Below are 19074 nucleotides of genomic sequence, written 5' to 3'. Positions count from 1 at the left end.
AGGTATACGTCTTTAAACATTGTTCTAAAATTATGCTAACACACGCTCCCGGAAGGCTAACAACTGTGAAACAAAGACACGGTCTGAATGAAAAGGTAATATATACCCCGTACCGGTCTAGTTTCCAAGTATAACAGGGGTTCCTTCAATCGACGGCTTTCCAGGGCAGGAGCCGCCGCACTTCTTCATTAAAAACTACAAACGGTTAAGTCACTTCAAAGTACAGTGGTATTAAAGGCACATCGAAGAAAAAATAATTAAAAAATCAGTTTCAAAACTATATTATACAAAGTTGTTCATACATGAAAAAAATTGTGGTATCACCCCTTTAAATGTTGCCTCTTTAACTTTGTTAAAGGGTTCATTTCTAAAGAAAAGGTTTGCCGCATCATTATGCGGCGACAAGTACCGTTCACTAGTTAGATATAAAACGCTACGCTTACAAATGCTATTGCACATATTGTGTACCATCCCGTAGTCACTATTCAAGATAACTAAATATCTTACTCTTCTCTATCAGTCGATATAATGGAAGCCAAAAATATTGTGAAATACGTTTCCCAGCAGCAACTAACCTCTGTAAGTATATCAGGTAAGATATTTAACAGATATGCATGAAAGACATGCCCCAGGCTTTTTCTAATTGCGTAACTATGGATGTCGACTAACAGTATTAACTTAAGTATATGTAAGCCATTAGATCTCTTCGATGGTTGCACTCAAGGGAAACCCTGGGCCGGCCACAGTTCGGAAGACTATTTGATGCGTACCCTGTTCTTCGTACTGCCTAATAAATATCGGAATCTGTGCGCGCTATTTCTGTAGTTATCATATAAAGCATTAAAACTAATGGAGATGGATACCCTTCACGTTTCAATATTAGGCGCGAAACGAATTTGGCTCCTTGAACCGTCGCGCCTAAAAATAGTAGCCCGTAGCCCCATTAAAGGATATGAGATAATGTTTATAAAATGTAAACTTGATATACAATAACTTCCTAGTGCAAACGTTAACTTAATAAGTTAATGTAACAGGTATACATTGAATCTGCGAAAGCTCTATGCTCTCCTTAGCGAAACTGATATTGTGGTTTAGCGTTTATGATTATCTCGCAAGACGAAAAAATGCTTCCTGACATTCAGTATCATTTACCTTGAGACCTTTCTAGACGCCTTTAGTGTAGGCGCCCAAATATAATTGAATCAAGTTTACATCGCTTTCAGTGGACAAGAAATATTCTCTCGCTTTGGGTGGTCGTAAAGAAGCCCCTAAGTATATCCTCTTGCAGCTTAAGAGATCCAAGAAAAACAACATTTCGGTTTAATGATACGTCTATCGTAAACAACACAAATTGCAAATTTTACCAAAAATAATGGAACAAGCAGGCTAATACGGAAAAAGATAAAAATTAAGTTAGTACATTTTTCAAGAATCAAGTTAGTTTGTTGCTCTAGCACTTGGCACGTAACTAGAAAGCGACACAGACAGGTAGATATCTGGCGTTGTCTAATAAGTACCACTGAGTCTTACAAAAATTCGTTGCTGCATTATGCTACACACTCACTATACTAGGTCCTGATTCTTAATAAAGACGAGCAAGGCTGCCTGCTCGACATGTTATAATCTCTGCGTTTCGAATTTTATCTCCGATATCGTCGTTCGGTGCTCCGCCAGATAGTTGGCTGGCTCCAAGTACAAAACGAGCCGTGTGCCGATGCCCACGTTCGAATCTAGACCACATGTTATAATCTAGTAAAAGTCAACCTTCTTGAATAGCCATGCTACTTTTACGGCTTAACATAAGGTTGAGACAGCACCGTAGGGTGCCGTTTCAACCTATCATAGCATAGGGAGTAACCTCTAACCAGTTCTAACTTACCGATACTCTAGCTTTAACCATTCAGCTCACGGAAACCTTCCCTTGCAGACAAAACTAGACCGTTTCGTCATTACTGCCACCTTATTTCACCGAGGTGGCACATAGGTTTACCCTGTGGTCAATGCTGTCTGCACTGTCGGATGCCAGCCACGGCGCTGGAGATTTCTCGCCACCGGCCATTTTCGGCCACGGCCTACTTTCAGTGATGTCACAATCCGCGTGAAAAACCTAATTTTTAAGTCAACATTAACGAGGAACTACCTGGAGACTACAGAGTACCCTCCGTATGTAATCATAACTTATAAAACGGGATGTGCAAGTGAATATGCGATTCGCGAATATATATATTGTTGTATTGCGAGTACTACCATTAGTTCACGGCCGAACTTGTCTTCTATCCAGCGGTGCCATTCTCTCGTCTGGTCCTCCTTAGGCTAATGCTAAAGATTAAACCCTGCTTACTCTTGACCACCGTATATTCCACGGTTTTTTGTTGAATAAAATTTTGCAAATTGCTCGTGGAATACACACGTTCTCAAGTCTCTTGGGGGTTAATTCACAATACCCTATTTTCACGTTTTCAGTTTTTGGGTTATAATTCTGTAATAACTTAGATACGAAATGCCAGTTTTTGCCGACAAAACTCTTAGACTTGAAGCTCTGCTACTATGGAAAACCTTCTCAGCATAGGCAATGCGTTCTTTTTCTTCAAGTTCCGATACCTGGTCCCTTCCTCGCTGTTTTTCAATACTTTTCGTTCTTAAACCATTTGCGCCATTCACACGCTCTGGTTCCCTTCGAGTTTTCTTACTGAATGTCTGCACCAATTTTCGATGAACTTTCGAGGAACAAAAGTTTATGGATGACTGCGTACGTTTTCAGTAAGGTTCAGTAACTGACAGTCATGTTAATGAACTGGCCCCCACTCAAGTGGTCAAGGTGCCGGTTTAAATCTAATTTCTTCCACTGATATTATTCAGCGCATGGATAACGAGTGCCGTCGAAATTTCATATCGTACGAATATCTGTTTTTTTTACAAGAGATAATTGGGCTGGTCTTATTTATGATACTTTTTTTCCGTTCACAGTAAAACAGCGGAAGACTTGTGAGGTCAGAAGGATTAGTTTTTTTTTGTCAATTATTAGGGTTCTGTTGTCATTGAACCTATTTCAAATTCAGGTTCATATAATTATACCCTATTGGAGCAAACAATGAAATTAGGTTACTATTTAGCGGAAAAACAATTAACTATACCTGCCAGATATTTCATCCGGGTGAAATCGGATTCTCCTATACACCTCACTCCACCTATTAATAGATAGATCTTATTAGCTATGCGCTGTACTATTGTCGATAATTGTAGCGTGCAAGGAAAGGAACTATTGGTGACAGCTTCATTGTCGATTTATGGGCTTGCCATTCTCGGCGGCTCAGGTGATCTGGTCACAACCCCTGCATCTTCTACCAAAAGCAACCTCAAATCTCTTCGTCACGGCCTTGGGCCAGCAACACAAAGAGACGGGGATTTCGTTCGTGAGCTTCTCATCAGATCCAACATTGGTCAAGCCGAACTTCATTCTTGTCGTCACTGCTTTTTTAGGATATCTGTTCAAGTCACCGATATGGCCGGAGTTTTAGCAAGTGCTAGAGAAGATGCGTAAGCTTAAGGTAGGTCATTGCGAACTATAGGTCTAACGAAAATATCAACTTAGCTTCGTGGATGCTAAATCAGTAATCAAATTCCAATACGTTCACGTTAACAAGAAAAATCTCTAAAGAACTCAGATTCCTATTCCCGTTTGAATTCTAGCCATAGGTAAATATTAATAAAATGCAAATTACTCAAAGCGTTCGTTAAGAACCTTATGGTGCTTAGTGAAGACTGAACGATCTAGTTTAGAAGCGTTCGTTCAAAAGAAAACCCAGGAAGTTCCTATATATTCATTGCTATTGTTGTTAAATTTAATCTAAGATGATGGACTTCGATTATGGCACGCGAGCCCTACATTACGCGACACCTAACAAATGTGTATTATGAGCGTAGATTTACCCTCAGGCTGGGACGATGAAAACGAAACACATGAGGACTCGATCAAGCCTATCATAGTTATCTTACCTATGGCGTTTAAAAGAGTATTAGTACTTTAGAAACAAACGCCATCTTGGTGGGCGTTCAGATGCAATCTGAGTTTTCCAATTGAATGGTCGACGTATCATTATTTCGATGATAAATTTTCCCAGGCAGGAAGACACTTTTCCCTATTACTGTGTTCAGAATTACAGCTATAGTTCTATGTCAGTTGGAAACAAGAATTTTCCAGCTGATTGGGCGCCTATTTACATTCACAGGCAAAAAAGACACTACATTGCAGCTTATGGACTAGCTTTAGATGTATTTAGCGTGAAGATATTTAGTTGTCAAGAAAAACATATATCAATCGAGTCGTATCGTGCAAATTTAATAGAACATAAATTGAATAGAGTTTTATGTTTATGTATGATACATTAGAACTAGTTAATATATCAATAACTCTTTATGTTATATTAACTAATTATTACCTATTATATAAAACCACTGTTATTGGTTTTTAATGGTATATTATTCGAAGTTACATACAACAATCAAAAACTTGAATATGTAACTCTGGCAGCACGCCAATTGGAACAAAAGTTCCATATGCGTACAAGTATGAAATAAAGCCAAAAACAATCGTGTTTATGTAGAAATCGACACGCAAGAGTAACTAGAATCGAGAGTGAAAGTCGCACGCTATAAAATCAAAGCTACACTACTTAACTAATGTTTTAAAAAATAAAAACCTTCAGTTATCAGTACGAAGAAGGTAATCAGATTTCGAGCATCGGGTTGTCCGGCAGCATCAAGAGTAGCGTTTTCGCGAGGAGCAGAACGCGAGTGCTACAAGGGTTCGTATTTACAAAACTTCCGTAAACGCAAGCGAATTATTATCATCCAGTTAAGAGTTTAGATGTAAGTGGTAGTAACTAAAAAATACTTACCAACCAAAGCTGTCATAATTATAGGAAGGCGCATGTACGGGGGCTTGCAAAGTAGGCATTTTTGAAACTCGTGAATCACCAGCCCACTTTTCTAGTTTAATGGTCTAATTAAAAGTCCACATATAGTGGTCGTTCGTTAATATTTCAGAGATTTTTTAAAATCTCTATACACCTTGTACGCTTTTCTTCTTAGTTCTGTATCTGTAATCGCAATGCTATCCCAGTTTCTATTGTGTATTATAGTTATTAACACAATTTACATTCACTAAGCCAGAACACTACACCTTTAAAATAAGAAAAATCCATAAAAGAAACAGAGTTTTATTATAGTAAACTGTACCGAAGTAACTTGGATGCTGAAACATTCATAGTAATTTTTCAGCTCGATGGCCCTGCTACGAAATCTGCAAAAGAAGTGCATGATTCCGTCAAACTTAGCGTGCGTTGGCGAATATCACTTGTCTAAAAATCACAATAGCATTTTATAAATTTTCGTTTGTCAGCGCAGGATGTGCCTAGGATGGGTAAAACCTGAATCACATGGTAAAGATGCACTTTTTTCCTGTGTTTCGCAGTCTCTGTCAAAGCTCTGTCATGCTTTGATACATCGGTAATTTGAATAGGTATTTGAAATGTCAAAAAAAATTCAGCGCATAACTCAACACAGCGGCCTGTAAACGCGAAATCTGAGTTCAAGATCTACGTATCTATGTCTTTAATTTTGTTTTGTAGGACACTGCGTGATCATTAAGAAGTAAAAGTAGGCCAACGGGCTAAAGTCGCGTGCGAATGATGAAAGATGAAAGCTATCCAAAAGAAGAGAGAAGAACTCAAAAGCGAACAGTTACAAGTAAATAGCAGAAATTACTTCTGGATATTTTATATCGTATGGGCAACGTAGGATCTTGATGAATTAAGAGAGAATCATATTTGCATTTTTACTATTACTGTTCCACTAATATCAGAATGTGGCTCAAGCAAAAAATATTTCAGCGGGATAAAAACGTAAAAACATCCAGTACGACAACATATTTGCCTATATGTATACGCATGAAAGGTCAGGTGTAAAATAAGTTATACCATAAACTTGACGGGTTACAAATATTTTCGCTATATCACTGTAAAAAAAAGGCCGCCAATAATTCCAGCCTTACATAATATAGGCCGAACTTTCTTTCCCGAAACTTTACATTATTCGTTCATTTTTGGCCTTACGGTTTCGGACTATCTAAGGTAAACTATCCGGTAATACGATTTGAATGATGATAAAGCTGCCTGCAACACACGGAGCAGTTCCGGTGCTTCACGCCTGTCTAAAATGAACGCTCATTTAGCCTTATTGCTTTGAATAGACAAACCAATAATTATTCTGTGAACCATTCGCGGAATCATTGGCTTACTCTAACATTTCGTTAGAAAGCAATTTTTTTTTCATAAATAATGCATTTTGAACCAGTGACTATATCTCCAGTGGCCACAATGGTTACCAGAAGGTCGCTTGCCCTCCTCGAATCACCCTCCTCAAGAGTTCATTTGACTTCTCGACCTTATTTCAGGTAAAACCTGCCCAGTAAATAGCCTGTAATAAAGTTCAATACGAACAGTGTACGTGATCATAAAATTAAAATTGATAAATCCATGTTGACATTGTACAGACGTCGGGTCGTGTAGCCAAATCGACGTGATGAGTTATCAAACGCTTTAGCCACTCAAGCGAGATAAGAACGGGGTGTGCCGAGTAAAAAGTAGCACTTAAGCATCCTCTTTTGGCAAGAAGTTACAAAACCAGCAAATGTAAAAGTTGCAATTGCAATTGTTTAAGTATATTGAGCTGTTCAATATGTAGTTACGATTCATTACCTTTAGACAGCAGAAGCTTAGACGTAGTAGCAACTCATTGGTTATTCAAAAGCTACTCAAGGAGTGAAGTGGGCAACCGGCAACTATAAGGATACATTTTTCTAATGTTCTTAAAACCGTCAGGCGAGTGACCACGATGATGATGATAACGATAAGAGATAACAGTAAAAAGAGCCAACTACTAACTTTTATTATTTACGCGTTTACGTTTGGAAGTAAATCGAAAAGCTTTTGAACGCCTTGTTAGCAAACCGAGGTAGCAGCATATTTGGAGACGAGTTCTGGGTTTTGCGGATGCGTTCACTAAGTGTGAGCCGTAAGTGGAACATTTGATGCTATTATCTGTTATACATCTGCCATATCTATAAATGCATAATCATACAAATCGTATACGTGAAAACTACGCTTGAAGAAATAGGCCGAGTTTTATACAAAATATGAATCTTACTGGCAGTAAAATAGGACGTAGTTACTTAATCACCCGACGAAAACAATTCGAATTGGGTAACAATTAAATAAAAATGAGGACGGTAAAGTTCTCACGGCAATAGGCCAGTGGGCCACTACCCTGTCACGTAATAAATGCCATATTCGTGCAACGTCCTGTTCAACAGGTTTACTTATGAGCCTGTGGGCAGAAAAATAAGTAAACGCTTGTCGGGACTTGAGTATCGGTGATGCATGCAAAATGGCGTTCCTTCACAATGTTCATTGGGCGGGCACTGAAGTATTCTGAAATTGCTGCGTACTAGTTTACGAAGTTGGCTTGCTTGAGGCTTTGGGATATAGCTTTACATAACCGCCAGTCTTTGGAATATGTTCTCTCCTTTATGCTTTTCTCTTAGATGTTTTAAGGATGGAGCGACATCTACGTCGTCTCTAGGTGCGACTCTCGTCGTTTACTAATTCAACTTTGTCGTATGGGGTCACAAACTTTCGATCTCTTTGGATTTCGATGAAAAAAATAGTCTGTATTGATGTTTTGATTGATTCGGAGGAAAACACGTGAAGCGTATGCATTTAGGAGGCCAAGGGCGCACTTTATGGTATTTATCACGACAGCGTCTCAAGGACCACAAGCTGTGAGGCACTCCTGGCCAAAAGAAAGCTTGAAGTCTATACTGGCGTGTTGCTTCGTATTCATACACTGCCGAGTCTATGTTGCGTGTACCTTGATTGATAATTCTCAAAGGGTTGGGTGTTCATATTGCTGGAGGGCTGGAATACATCGTGCTATTCGCCATTGTGACTATTCGCGTTCGGGTTACACTAGTAGGTGTTAAGCTGGTATAGGCTTGTTTTAACCTGAATTTAGTGGACTTTAGGGTGCTGGTAGGTTAGATACAGTCGCTATTGGTGAGAGAACGAGATCAAGAGAGCGGCAATCACTTTTAGTTGAATCCCTTAACATATTCTTTCAGCATGAATTTTGTAAGGATTTGTCATTGCACCACTGCCGGCCGAGGACTAGGTACTGTGGTAGCTGTTTCCAAACATGGAAGAGCTCATCAACGATTTATCAGTATTCTGCACGAAGAGGCGGACCGAAGAGGGTGGACATTTAGTACACATCTCTGCGAGTCCGTTGCAATGGTAACCTTAAAGATTAAGCCTACAGCTAGACTGGTTCATATCCAAGCAAAATTATTACTTCAAAGGCTCATGAGTCACCGAGGGTTACTGTCACAAACGAAAAATAGAGTTAACAGCTGTAGAAAGAGCTGTCCACGTGGTTATCATGCCGTTTCGTAGGTCTGTTGGAGAAATCCCAGAATGGCCCGACAAGACTTACACCGGCTGCTCCTGGCGGGACAAGTCCTTGATGTCGTACCGAAAACGCAATTCTAAGGACTTGTTAATAAAAAAGATATCTACTCGGAGCCGGGTCGGATTGAACTTGTCTTATGTGAACTGCTGCGACGAAAATTAAGTGGATCCTTAGAATTCCATTAAAGTCACGTTCCGCTCTAGCCATTTCGTTGGAAGATGAATCAGATGAGTTGACAGCAAGCTACTTAAAGTTTTTGCAGCGGAGCTTGAATATCCTGAGTGGTCGCAAGCTCATTCTTAAACGGGTTTTTAGCTAAGCAAACGTTCAGACAAACGTGCAGGGAAATCAAATTGTCTATATTGTATTGCCATTAGCCGCTGATGACGACAAAATGAAATTTGCGACAGCCTATATCACGAGAGTATTGGTTATGAGAAATTTGGCATGTCGTGTCTTTCTGGGAGTACTTACTTAAAAACAGTTGCTGTCATTCGCGTAATAACAGATTTGGCACACATCTATGCTAGGTAATACTTTTGAAAAACAACGTGAATCGTATTGATAAATTTTAATGAATCTTGGTGTGTCCGAGTGATGAACGTGCTGATATTTGCTACAGTCGGGGTTTTCAGCTCTGAAAAACGCAAGCTTCCGGAAGAATTGCTTATGATAATGTACTTATCTAAACTTTACTCTCGTTGGAACGTCCAGTCGGTGGTTTACCCCGATAATAAACGGGGGTTGATCCGCATAGTATCTACATATGTGTAATACTCAATATGTTTGTAAACTGATGGCTACTACTGCTCGTATAATAATGTCACATGGACAAATGACGAATCCTTACAGAAATAGCAATAAGTCAAAGTGGAATACAAATCCTCCTCAGGCAGCCATAAATAAATTATTTTAATTCGTTCAACACAGATATATGTATATATGTAAATGTTACATTATTCAGTATATTCTTCATACACAATGTAGTGGAGTGTGAAGAATTTCCAAGACAGACTGTTTGGCGACGTCCTTCACTTATCTGATACGGTTATATTGATCCCATTGGTCAGTTCGACCCGTCGCAGCTATTCAATGCAAATCTTCTTTCTTATTACTTAAACGATTTAGGCCAGTTCTAGAGATCTCGAGTTTAGGGTCTAGAGGAATACTACGAACATTCGGGAGGATCATAAAATTATATCAGTACAAATTAGTTAACACTGCTGCTAGACAGGCTGAACATGAGCCTGCAAGCTCGAAACAGGTACGCTGGCTTAAAAATGAAAAATGGTCCCTGGCTTTCCAATGCTAACAGCAATAACAATGAAAAGAGACGAATAGGTGTCGATATACAATTAAGTCAACACGGGTAGGAAGCATCGGTCGTTACTATCTTGCCACTTATTTCGCTTCCACTTGAAGGTAAAACTAGGGCCATATGTGTGTTGTGAGACGACGTAAAGCAAAACATTCATCGGGAAATATAGCCGATCTGTGTAGAAGAATCATGAAAGGACCAGATTGGAAAAAGCCACGAAAAAAATAGTTTCCAAAGCAAATAAAATTCATGCAATAAGTCACTAGGCCAAAAATTCAATGAAATATCTGAAATAGTACCCAATTTCGTCGACTGATTTAGGCCGGATGTTACCCTAACATTTCCAGAGCATCTGACTTCTGATACAAAGTTAAATATTTAGGAAGCAGAAATTTTGCTTGGTTGCGTCAAAATGATGCTATCGGTTGCTTGCGGTCAATGTTGCGCCTCTTCCAGCCATTCGGAGTTAGTTGGCGATGGCTAATTACTGAGCAGTTTAATTAGTCCAACGAAGGTGAAGATTGTGACATAATTTCTGTAGAAAGGACTTCGCTTAATGACGAACGCTCCTCGTCGATCTGAATCCAGCGCAACATGCAAGATGTGGGTAATATCCTACGCCAGACTTTGTAGTAGCCTCAGCAGTTCCAGAGGGCTGAGAATGCAACAACATGAAATGCGCAGTCCTGTATTGTTTATCTTGACATTTCCTACAACACAAATAAATCGAACTACCCTAATGCGAAAATGTCGGATTGATCGTCGTATTCTTTCAGCTCAGTACTTTTCAAAAATTACACTAATGACAAATAACAGAGAACGAATAAACAAAATGAATAATAAGCCAGTTTTTGCGTCACGCGGAGAGTTCATCGATTATAATCGTGATATTGCAATAGGTAACGTCTTTGCGTGTTAAATTTGAGGACACGTAGTAGTCTAGGTTCAAATCCAGGCGTACTACGATTCTTTTGGTGTTGCAAGGGACCAGTCGTCTGAGATGATGCCCGACGGTTTAAGTGCTGTACATAGAACATATATATTTTTTAATAATGAGTGGATCAGCTGCGTGGAAGTGCTTCGAAGGGTCATGAACGAAGTATACATAGCGGAAACTTAGTTCCGAATTTAAAGAAGGAACAATTCTGATGAATCATTTGTATCTTGCAGTTTGTCTATAATTTAAATAAACATACTGAAAAGATAGTATATAGAAACATCTCCCTGTCTATTACGCGGAGGTTGAAATGGTCGTATTGCTTAGGTGAGAAATAAAGCGGAAGTTTATCTTCAGCAGAGAACTCATTACACCTTAAAGCTTTTCAAAATTTATTTTTCTATCACGCCTTTTGCATCTACATTGTAGTGAGTTAACGATGTAGGCCATAAGCATTACAGTGGAATTAACTCAATGACAGGCTCTTTATATATATATATATATTTATTTAGTACAGTTGCAAGTACTGAATCTTCAAAGAAATCATTCCGTACAAAATATCCATCAACAGTGATCTTATGAGACTGAATGCGACAGATCCCGTTTTGATGGCCGTGTAGTCCTTACGAACAGCCTTACGGACTACACACAGACGAAAAAAGGAAACCGGCCCAGAGAGGCTTCGCGAGTTAATATCGCACACGGCGCTGAAGCAAGAGCAACAATTATTATTGCCAATAATGATAAATAATAAGAAAGCAAATGCACTATACTATAGTTCAATTACGAGTGTGTATATCGGATAAAGGTCAGAGATATATATTCATACACAGACAGACCAGGTAGTTCGAATTCGGACAAATTTGGGAGGCTGCTTGTCGTAGCGGGTATGCGCTCACTCGCTATTCTCGGCACCATGGAGAAAAAAGTGGACTTTCTTCGGAATTCGAGAAAAGATCAATTATTACGTAATGCTTTTGCGCGGGACGAACCCTCATCTTAATTATTTTTTATATTTACTTTTTTGCCAGAAATCGATGGGTTAAGTTATTGCTGGTTTTCATGCGGCTTCTGAAAATTTTGAAGGGATTTGCGGGGGGGGGGGGGGACCGGGAAATCTTGAGTGAATGTAAAGTTTAAAAAGCTCGAAAATTGATCGAAGTAGCCCAAAACGCTATTTTTTTATACGCCTATCTATTTAGTATCGTTTGTCTAGAAATCATGGCTGTTTCTAAGAACAACATTTAAAGTGCCACTTGGGTCGTCTATATAAGCTTCAGCAGCTGATATATTTGAAATTTTTTTGCTCCTTTTGTAGTTGTCGGCTGTTTTGGAAATTCAACTTCGCTTGAGTTTTTTTACGTAGAATATAGGAACGACAGTCTAACAAGCTTACATCTAACGATGTCGTGTGATTACTATTGAAAGGCTGTTTGTTGAAGACGAAAGATTTTAAGGTGCCTAGTGAATCATTTAGGTCCTAAATTAAGAAAGTGATCGCGCTCAATGACATTTATATCGAATAAAGGCGATTTTTATCAAAAATAATTTTAGCATATGAAAAAAGTTGTATTGCGTTGTGTTCGTCTGAATGCACTTTTCGGAGTCACAAAAAAAATAGTCCAAATTCAGCTTCCTCGTCCTGTATATCAGGTGAGACAAAGCTAAACTTTTGGTAAAAATAAAAGGTCGGTTTACAGTTTAGGAAAATACTGCACACCTATTTTTATCCACCAACTGAAAACGACAGGGATTCAGTAAGGACGATGTTTTACTAACTGTGCGTTTATTAACGGATGCAAGTTTAGCTTGGAAGTTTAGCTACTCATGATACATTCATGCAGAAATTGGCGGGTAACGGGTAAGTGGAGGAGTCGTTCCTGCGGCAGCGTGCATTTTCCCGAATATTACTAAAGACATGATACACTCCTTCCTCGACCCAAACATTCACTCTAATAAAATACATAATTCTAAGGAATCAAGATGTGTATATGAAGTGCTGTTTGATAGAATCAATAATGCAGCCTTACAGGTCCTAAAACAGGAACAGATGTTCGGCGTAGATTCGACTCGGCGAATGGCGTGTTATACGTTGTATTGTTCTGATACACCTAATTGTCTACTGCTCCATTGCGCGTCTGCCATTTGTACTATTCTTTCCTTTTTGTTCTCGTCATGAAGAGCATCGTCAAAATAGTGCCCAAGTGCCGATTCGAACACGGAAAGTTGGTTATTATTTGTACATATTATCAGGAACATAAGTATAAGCAAATTGCAAAAATGCCTTTTTCCTGTTGCCGGCATGAGTGTGAGCTAAGGCCGCGTAAAGCTATAGGTTCTTCTAAAGGCACACAATCTAACTTTGACTAGTTGAATGAATGTGTCCTAATTGATGGTAGGCAGAAACGTATGGTTGTTGCTTCTCAGCGTTCTCTCTCACAGCTTCTCTGACGTTACAAATAACCCCGCCAAACCGGTTTATCTTAGTAAAATTCGAACCCCAGTCATCTTATCTACCGCAAGTTTGATAACTCAGTTGTGTTACTATTTTGGAATGTAAATTGCAATTTTTTTTTTACTACAGATCTGGTAAATCATTCAATTGTAAAATAACAAATATCAATAATGGGGTATGCTTTCGAACGATTCAGCGATGAAAATCTAGACAGTCTATCGCGTGTGAGACCAAATTTAGTTCTAATCTACTTGATAACAAAAACCGGCACATTTAGACGCCGATTACAAACACATAACGACTTCTAACAAGAGTGAAGTAATGAGTAAAAAAAAAGATAGAGTGAAAGTTTCCTATTATGTTGGAAAGGCTACAAATAACTCACTTGCGTACAGACGGAGCGATGTGTACATACCCTCTACTCAAAATGAGGCTGGATGAAGGGACTCACGATCATTCCACTGATCGTTTGTCGTCTTTGTTTGAATACCGTGAGCAACTAGTCAGCTGTAGGTATACTGATTAATACCTAAGTAATCCTCGAAGTGCTCCCGACTACTTTTCTCGAGCGCGGCATTAAATTTCTCATTACGCCCGTTATATAGAGTGTATCCAAATGAAGTCTTGACCCTTAAATCTGGTTTGTGGAATTACTGGTTGTGTATGGATCCTCTATCTAGTGAAATCATCTACTAGGTAGGTAATTACTCTATGCGTTTTAATACCGGCCCATTTAGCTATATGAGGTATTAGGGAAGCGATGCTAGAGACTAGACTTTTTGGGTTTCGCTAAACACATTCGCTGAGGACCAACACTGAACGAAGCACGAACGCTTTAGTCAGTGAATGCGACCTTGCCCTTCACGTATGCCCATAGCCCACCGGTCCTCAATCTTTTTGTGGTAATCTTATCTTCTTTAAAGATTTCAGAAGAATGCATTAACGGACATTGTGTGAGGGTTGAAGGTCACTACGGTAATACCCACTAAACACTGCAGTCCTGATCGGATGAAAGGCTTTTTTTTAACCCTTTCTAGGGCGGATACGTCGGAAACCGCATTAACATTGCTTCAGTGTTTGACCTCTCTAATAAGATTTTTTTTGTTGTTTACACGGCCATGCTGTTCGTTTTTTCTTTGACTTTTAAGGCTAGACGATATCTTCGATGTAAGATGCCTCCTGACCTACTCTTCCTCTGACTTCGTCATTCACCTAAAAATAGTTTTGATGTTAAGTTGTCATTACTGCGTGCTTACGGCGTCCCGACTATTTCTAGATTTTTTATTAGCGTAGGGTTGGAATTAAATCAAAATGGCCATAATCACTGCTATGTGTATTTTAACTTACTGTGAAATAGACTTTTTTGCCCAGGCTCCCAGGCGGATTGAACTACGTCAGGGAGCCAAATCGAACTTTAAACGCTATTGGTAATGATTTCGAATGGCAGTAATGCTTTGCCGAATGTGTTTAGTGGCTGAAGATGAAAGCCATTTGAGCGAAAGACTGGAATAGATAGGCATATTTTTGCAAATGAGTTTTTTTTTTTTTTGCCAATTTTACGCATTACAAAGTGCACTCAAAAACACACTTTAAATGCCGGACAAATTCAGCCGTAATGTGGAAATGTATCTTTTATGTCAAAAAAGCTCGCCGTGCAAAATGTACCTTATTTCATTTTCTATTAGAAATTGTAAAATGCTCGATACGTCTTATTGTAGTTGATACCATTAAGCATGTGTGCAATTCGTCCCTGAAGTCGTTTTACAAGCTATTGAAGTTCATGCTAAGGCAACTGAGACGACTTCAGTCGACACATTATGAGAGCCTGATACGGGCCTATTCATAACCGAATTGGAATTAGCGTTTGTCACGATAACGCAAACAGATCACGTTGTTACTGGTCATCAACGGTAACAGCTGTCAGACTAGTCTATTGACAATTACCTAATACGCGAGCAAATTATTATGTCCATTATATATTTATTTATATATATAATCTATTTATTCACTTAAACGCTCGCCTGTGTCACACAGAAGTAGTCAAAAGTCACCAAACACCTATTTTGCCTTACCAAGCTAGCAGTATATGCATTTTGGTGGTTCTCACTACCTGTATTTGAATTTCCCATTGTTTTCAAGTCTTCTTCGCACTTTTTGTAACAAACAATACAAACTATCACTCGGATTTACAACGTCTTTTACAATCCATTATAAATCCTTATAGTTCATTTACGAAGTCCAAAACACTGTAAAAACTTTTAGCCGTAACGCCTCACTTATTATCGAATTTCGTACGAACGCGGCAGTCAAAGGCCTTAAAGGCTTTTAGGCTTTTTACAATACAACCGTACTGTATTTGTAAGTAAGCTTGCAAACCCTTACGTCTAAAAAAAGATATTGCGAAACTGGCATACGGTAGCAAGCCCACTAACCATAAGGTCATCTAATACGAGTAATAGCAATAATAATCTCGCCTATTTTGTTATCCAGAAACTATTCATTCCGAACGATCATATTATACATTTTTGATTTTATGTCTAGCAGAATTCAATATGAATGTTTTTTTAGCCAAAAATCTCTAGCAATGTATATGATTCAAACTTAGATTTATTTATGCCATTGTCAAATTCCACTTAAACACTTATCACTAGCAAACAAACAAACAAAAATTACAGTAAGTGTAAGTAGGTTTTGTTCTCTCTTCCAGAATACCAGCGTTTTATTGCATTTCAACTTTCGAATTTTCAAAGTCATAGTTTATCCATGTAGGTTGCTTTTGTGGCGACCTCTAGTGCTCGACATGTGCGCGAAGTCCGCGAAATCCATTATCATCTCGACTATCGAGAAGACCTGCAGACAGCCATTTACGTAGCTACGCTGCTGACTAGTTATAATAAATAATATACTGCTCCTTTTCCATTTTCACTGAAATTGTCACTGGTTCGGCTTTCGCCTGTAAGGCCATTTCCCGAGAGCGAAGCCCACGGAAAAGCGGCCTGATATCGGTCCGGCTACACGGCCCTATCGTGAACCTTTCCGGACTTATAATCACACCAACTTACGCTCCAGTGCACAATCGAGACTGTTATAATCTTTGTCGCCACGCACTATCGTTTACGTAAGGCTCGAAGCAAGCTTTGCCACTGCAACAAGCTAATGCTATCCCCAATACGGACCCTGCTTTGGTTACACCATCAGGCACTCTGAGAGAGAGGACGAGGACTACCCACTCGCTAATGAACGGAAGTAGACCCACGGTCTCGAAAAGTGGCATCGAAATCTTGAAGGCGAGGTGACAAGGACCGGGCAAGAGTCCATTCTGAATACATTTTTACTGTAGAGAAGTAGTAAAGATAAAATGTGTGACCGCAAAAAAGGCAAGAGCAGGGGTTATTCAGTTGGTAATACTGTAGTTCTTCTCTGCCTATCAAAGATCACGTTACCGAGTGTAATCCGTGCAACTAAGCACTCATATTCCTTCCAAAATTACGTTGCCGGGATCGAAGAGTTCGTTGTAAAATGCGTGTATCCGTCCTACCCTATTTGACTATAGTATAAAATGGAGTTACTAACTTGTATGTGAACACTTGGGTTTAACTGTCGTTTTTGTAGAGTTAAGCGATACATCGGAAGACAAAAACACGGGCATCGTTCTCAACCAACCAGGCGAGCCTCACCGCTTCGTCCTTCAATTTTTCTACGTACTTTGTAAGGTACTATGTGTACTTTGTACATATGTAAAATGTCCTTTTTCAAGCTGATTTCGGTCGGCATGAACAACGATTTAGGGACAGCCGAACGGAGAAAAGATCAACTGGATATTCTCTACTGAGCGAGGCTCTGAAATTCGATAAAAATTTTAAGTTAAATCTAGATACTATTCTCATTCTTGTCCAATAGCCATGCGTCACATAGAATTTATCTACATAGTAATAAAAAATACATCTAAAACGACAATGAACCATAAGTGTGACTACTTGATGCGTTGATCTTTTTATTTTAAAGTGAAGACAGCCGTTGAACTCAGCCGTTGAGGTAGGTTGTCTTTACATCAATTGACGTGAGTCCGTCGAATATCTACTGTTAAAAATAGTATTCCGGTATATTTCATTTTAGCGGATTTAACTGAAACGTCTTGCAATACTAGTTAATAGACAGATTTGTATCGAATTATACAAACAGCTTTTTCTTGCTTTGTAGGACTCTTGCTGATATGTGTTATAATCATTGGTTCTAGTCAAAATCGATTTCAGTAACATATATGCAATTTTTTTTTTCATTTATTGTTTATTATGATCACTCTTATTATGTTTTACGTAATAAACTGATTCCTCTATTAGGGGCCATGCAAAATTTTGGTACTTTCTTTGGCTCACATTGTTCAACGTATAGAAAACTGTATATTCGAGCGAAATGCTCGAATATAGGGTTACTTCGGTATCTATACAATATGTATATGCTTCGAACAACTGTCGTAGCGTTACCTTGAGTAGCCTATTATCATGGCCGCGTAACGGTGCCCTCAAGCATGTATCTATAATTTACCTTTTAAATGTGTGTATGGTCTTCATGTGTGGTCTGGTCTATTTAGCATCAATATTAGGGACTCTGGCTTTTTTCTCAAGCTTAGATATATTCAAAAAAAAAAAAATGCCCCACAACTACGAACAGAACAAGAATAGTCTATGCTGAGCTACAATTCTCGAATTGAGGATATAGTGCTCTGATGCTCACGTATCACGACCTCAATTAAAATCGTTAAAGTAAAGTTTTTTTTAGTTAAACCTATGAAAAGCTAGCATGTTCTTTCACAGCGCATTCAATTCTATGAATATATAATAATAATCATAATATATAAAGTAAAATAGTATATAAACAATAAGGACGTTATCTCTTACACTAGTTGACTTTTAATTCATTTATTTACATTTGTATGAGCGACCGTGTACTGCTTTCTTGTGTTATTGGAATTACACCGTTAGCCACAAACAGCTACACTCCACCAATGTACTGTTATATTTCGAACGACTATTTCGTATAGGTTTTTGCGGCAAAAACCTTATAGTAACCTCTAGCAAGCGAGCACCTTTTCAAAGCGAACACCTCAAAACACTTCTAACAGAAATATATTAGCTATCACTGAGGATTTCAAAGTTAATCAATAACTTGCGTTTCTATGACGGCTCATGTGTATGAGTGGCCGGCCAGATACTTCGCTCAAAACGTTTTTTGCATATTATTTTTTGTGTAGGATCTATACGTTTTACTATACGTCTGGATTTATACGTACCGGATTAAAACATTACGAGCCAAAGTGGCGGGGAACCATAAAGTCGCTTTTTAATAAATCGGTAGAATCACCATGACAAATAGCTTTCAAAACATGCATGTACTGTGTACAACGTTTATAGCTCTATCCGTACGCTACGCACGTACGAGAGCGTGCACTCTGTTTCAGATACATTTTTCACTGTTGGCCAGAGTCGTTCAACCTCTGCGCATAATGATTATTCGACCTACAGTTCTTCCGGTCGACAAGTCTTCTAATCTTTACAGTTGTCACTTAGATTTATACTGACATTTGATTTTTGACTGCTAACAAAAACCATCGGTTCTAATCTCAGGCCTCCACTCTCGTTTTCACCCGTTTCCGAGACTAGTTATCCATTGCAACCTTCGCGACGTTGCTAAATTGAATCTCATCGAGCCTTGTCCTAACAGTGTCTTAGAAACAAAATCAACACGTCGATCAGAAATAAAGTTGACCTAATCGTCCAAACTCTACACGACTCTAGGGCAGGCTTTTGCCAGGATGTTTATTTTTCTCTATTTTCATAG

At 38.8% G+C, this 19074-nt stretch overlaps 1 long non-coding RNA gene across 1 annotated transcript; it reads left to right on the top strand.

Moving 5' to 3' along the window:
* The first annotated feature begins 15836 nt into the window (after positions 1 to 15836).
* On the top strand, positions 15837 to 17217 carry LOC147752046 (uncharacterized). The gene is made up of 2 exons (XR_015315150.1): positions 15837 to 16528; positions 16849 to 17217. It is a non-coding gene; the product is annotated as an uncharacterized LOC147752046 (long non-coding RNA).
* Positions 17218 to 19074: the final 1857 nt, after the last annotated feature.

Source organism: Varroa jacobsoni, unplaced genomic scaffold (genome assembly GCF_002532875.2).
Source record: "Varroa jacobsoni isolate VJ856 unplaced genomic scaffold, vjacob_1.0 contig00287, whole genome shotgun sequence".
Classification (NCBI taxonomy): domain Eukaryota; kingdom Metazoa; phylum Arthropoda; class Arachnida; order Mesostigmata; family Varroidae; genus Varroa; species Varroa jacobsoni.
The sequence above is the reverse complement of the archived record's forward strand: the minus strand, read 5'-3'. Positions and strand labels throughout refer to the sequence as shown.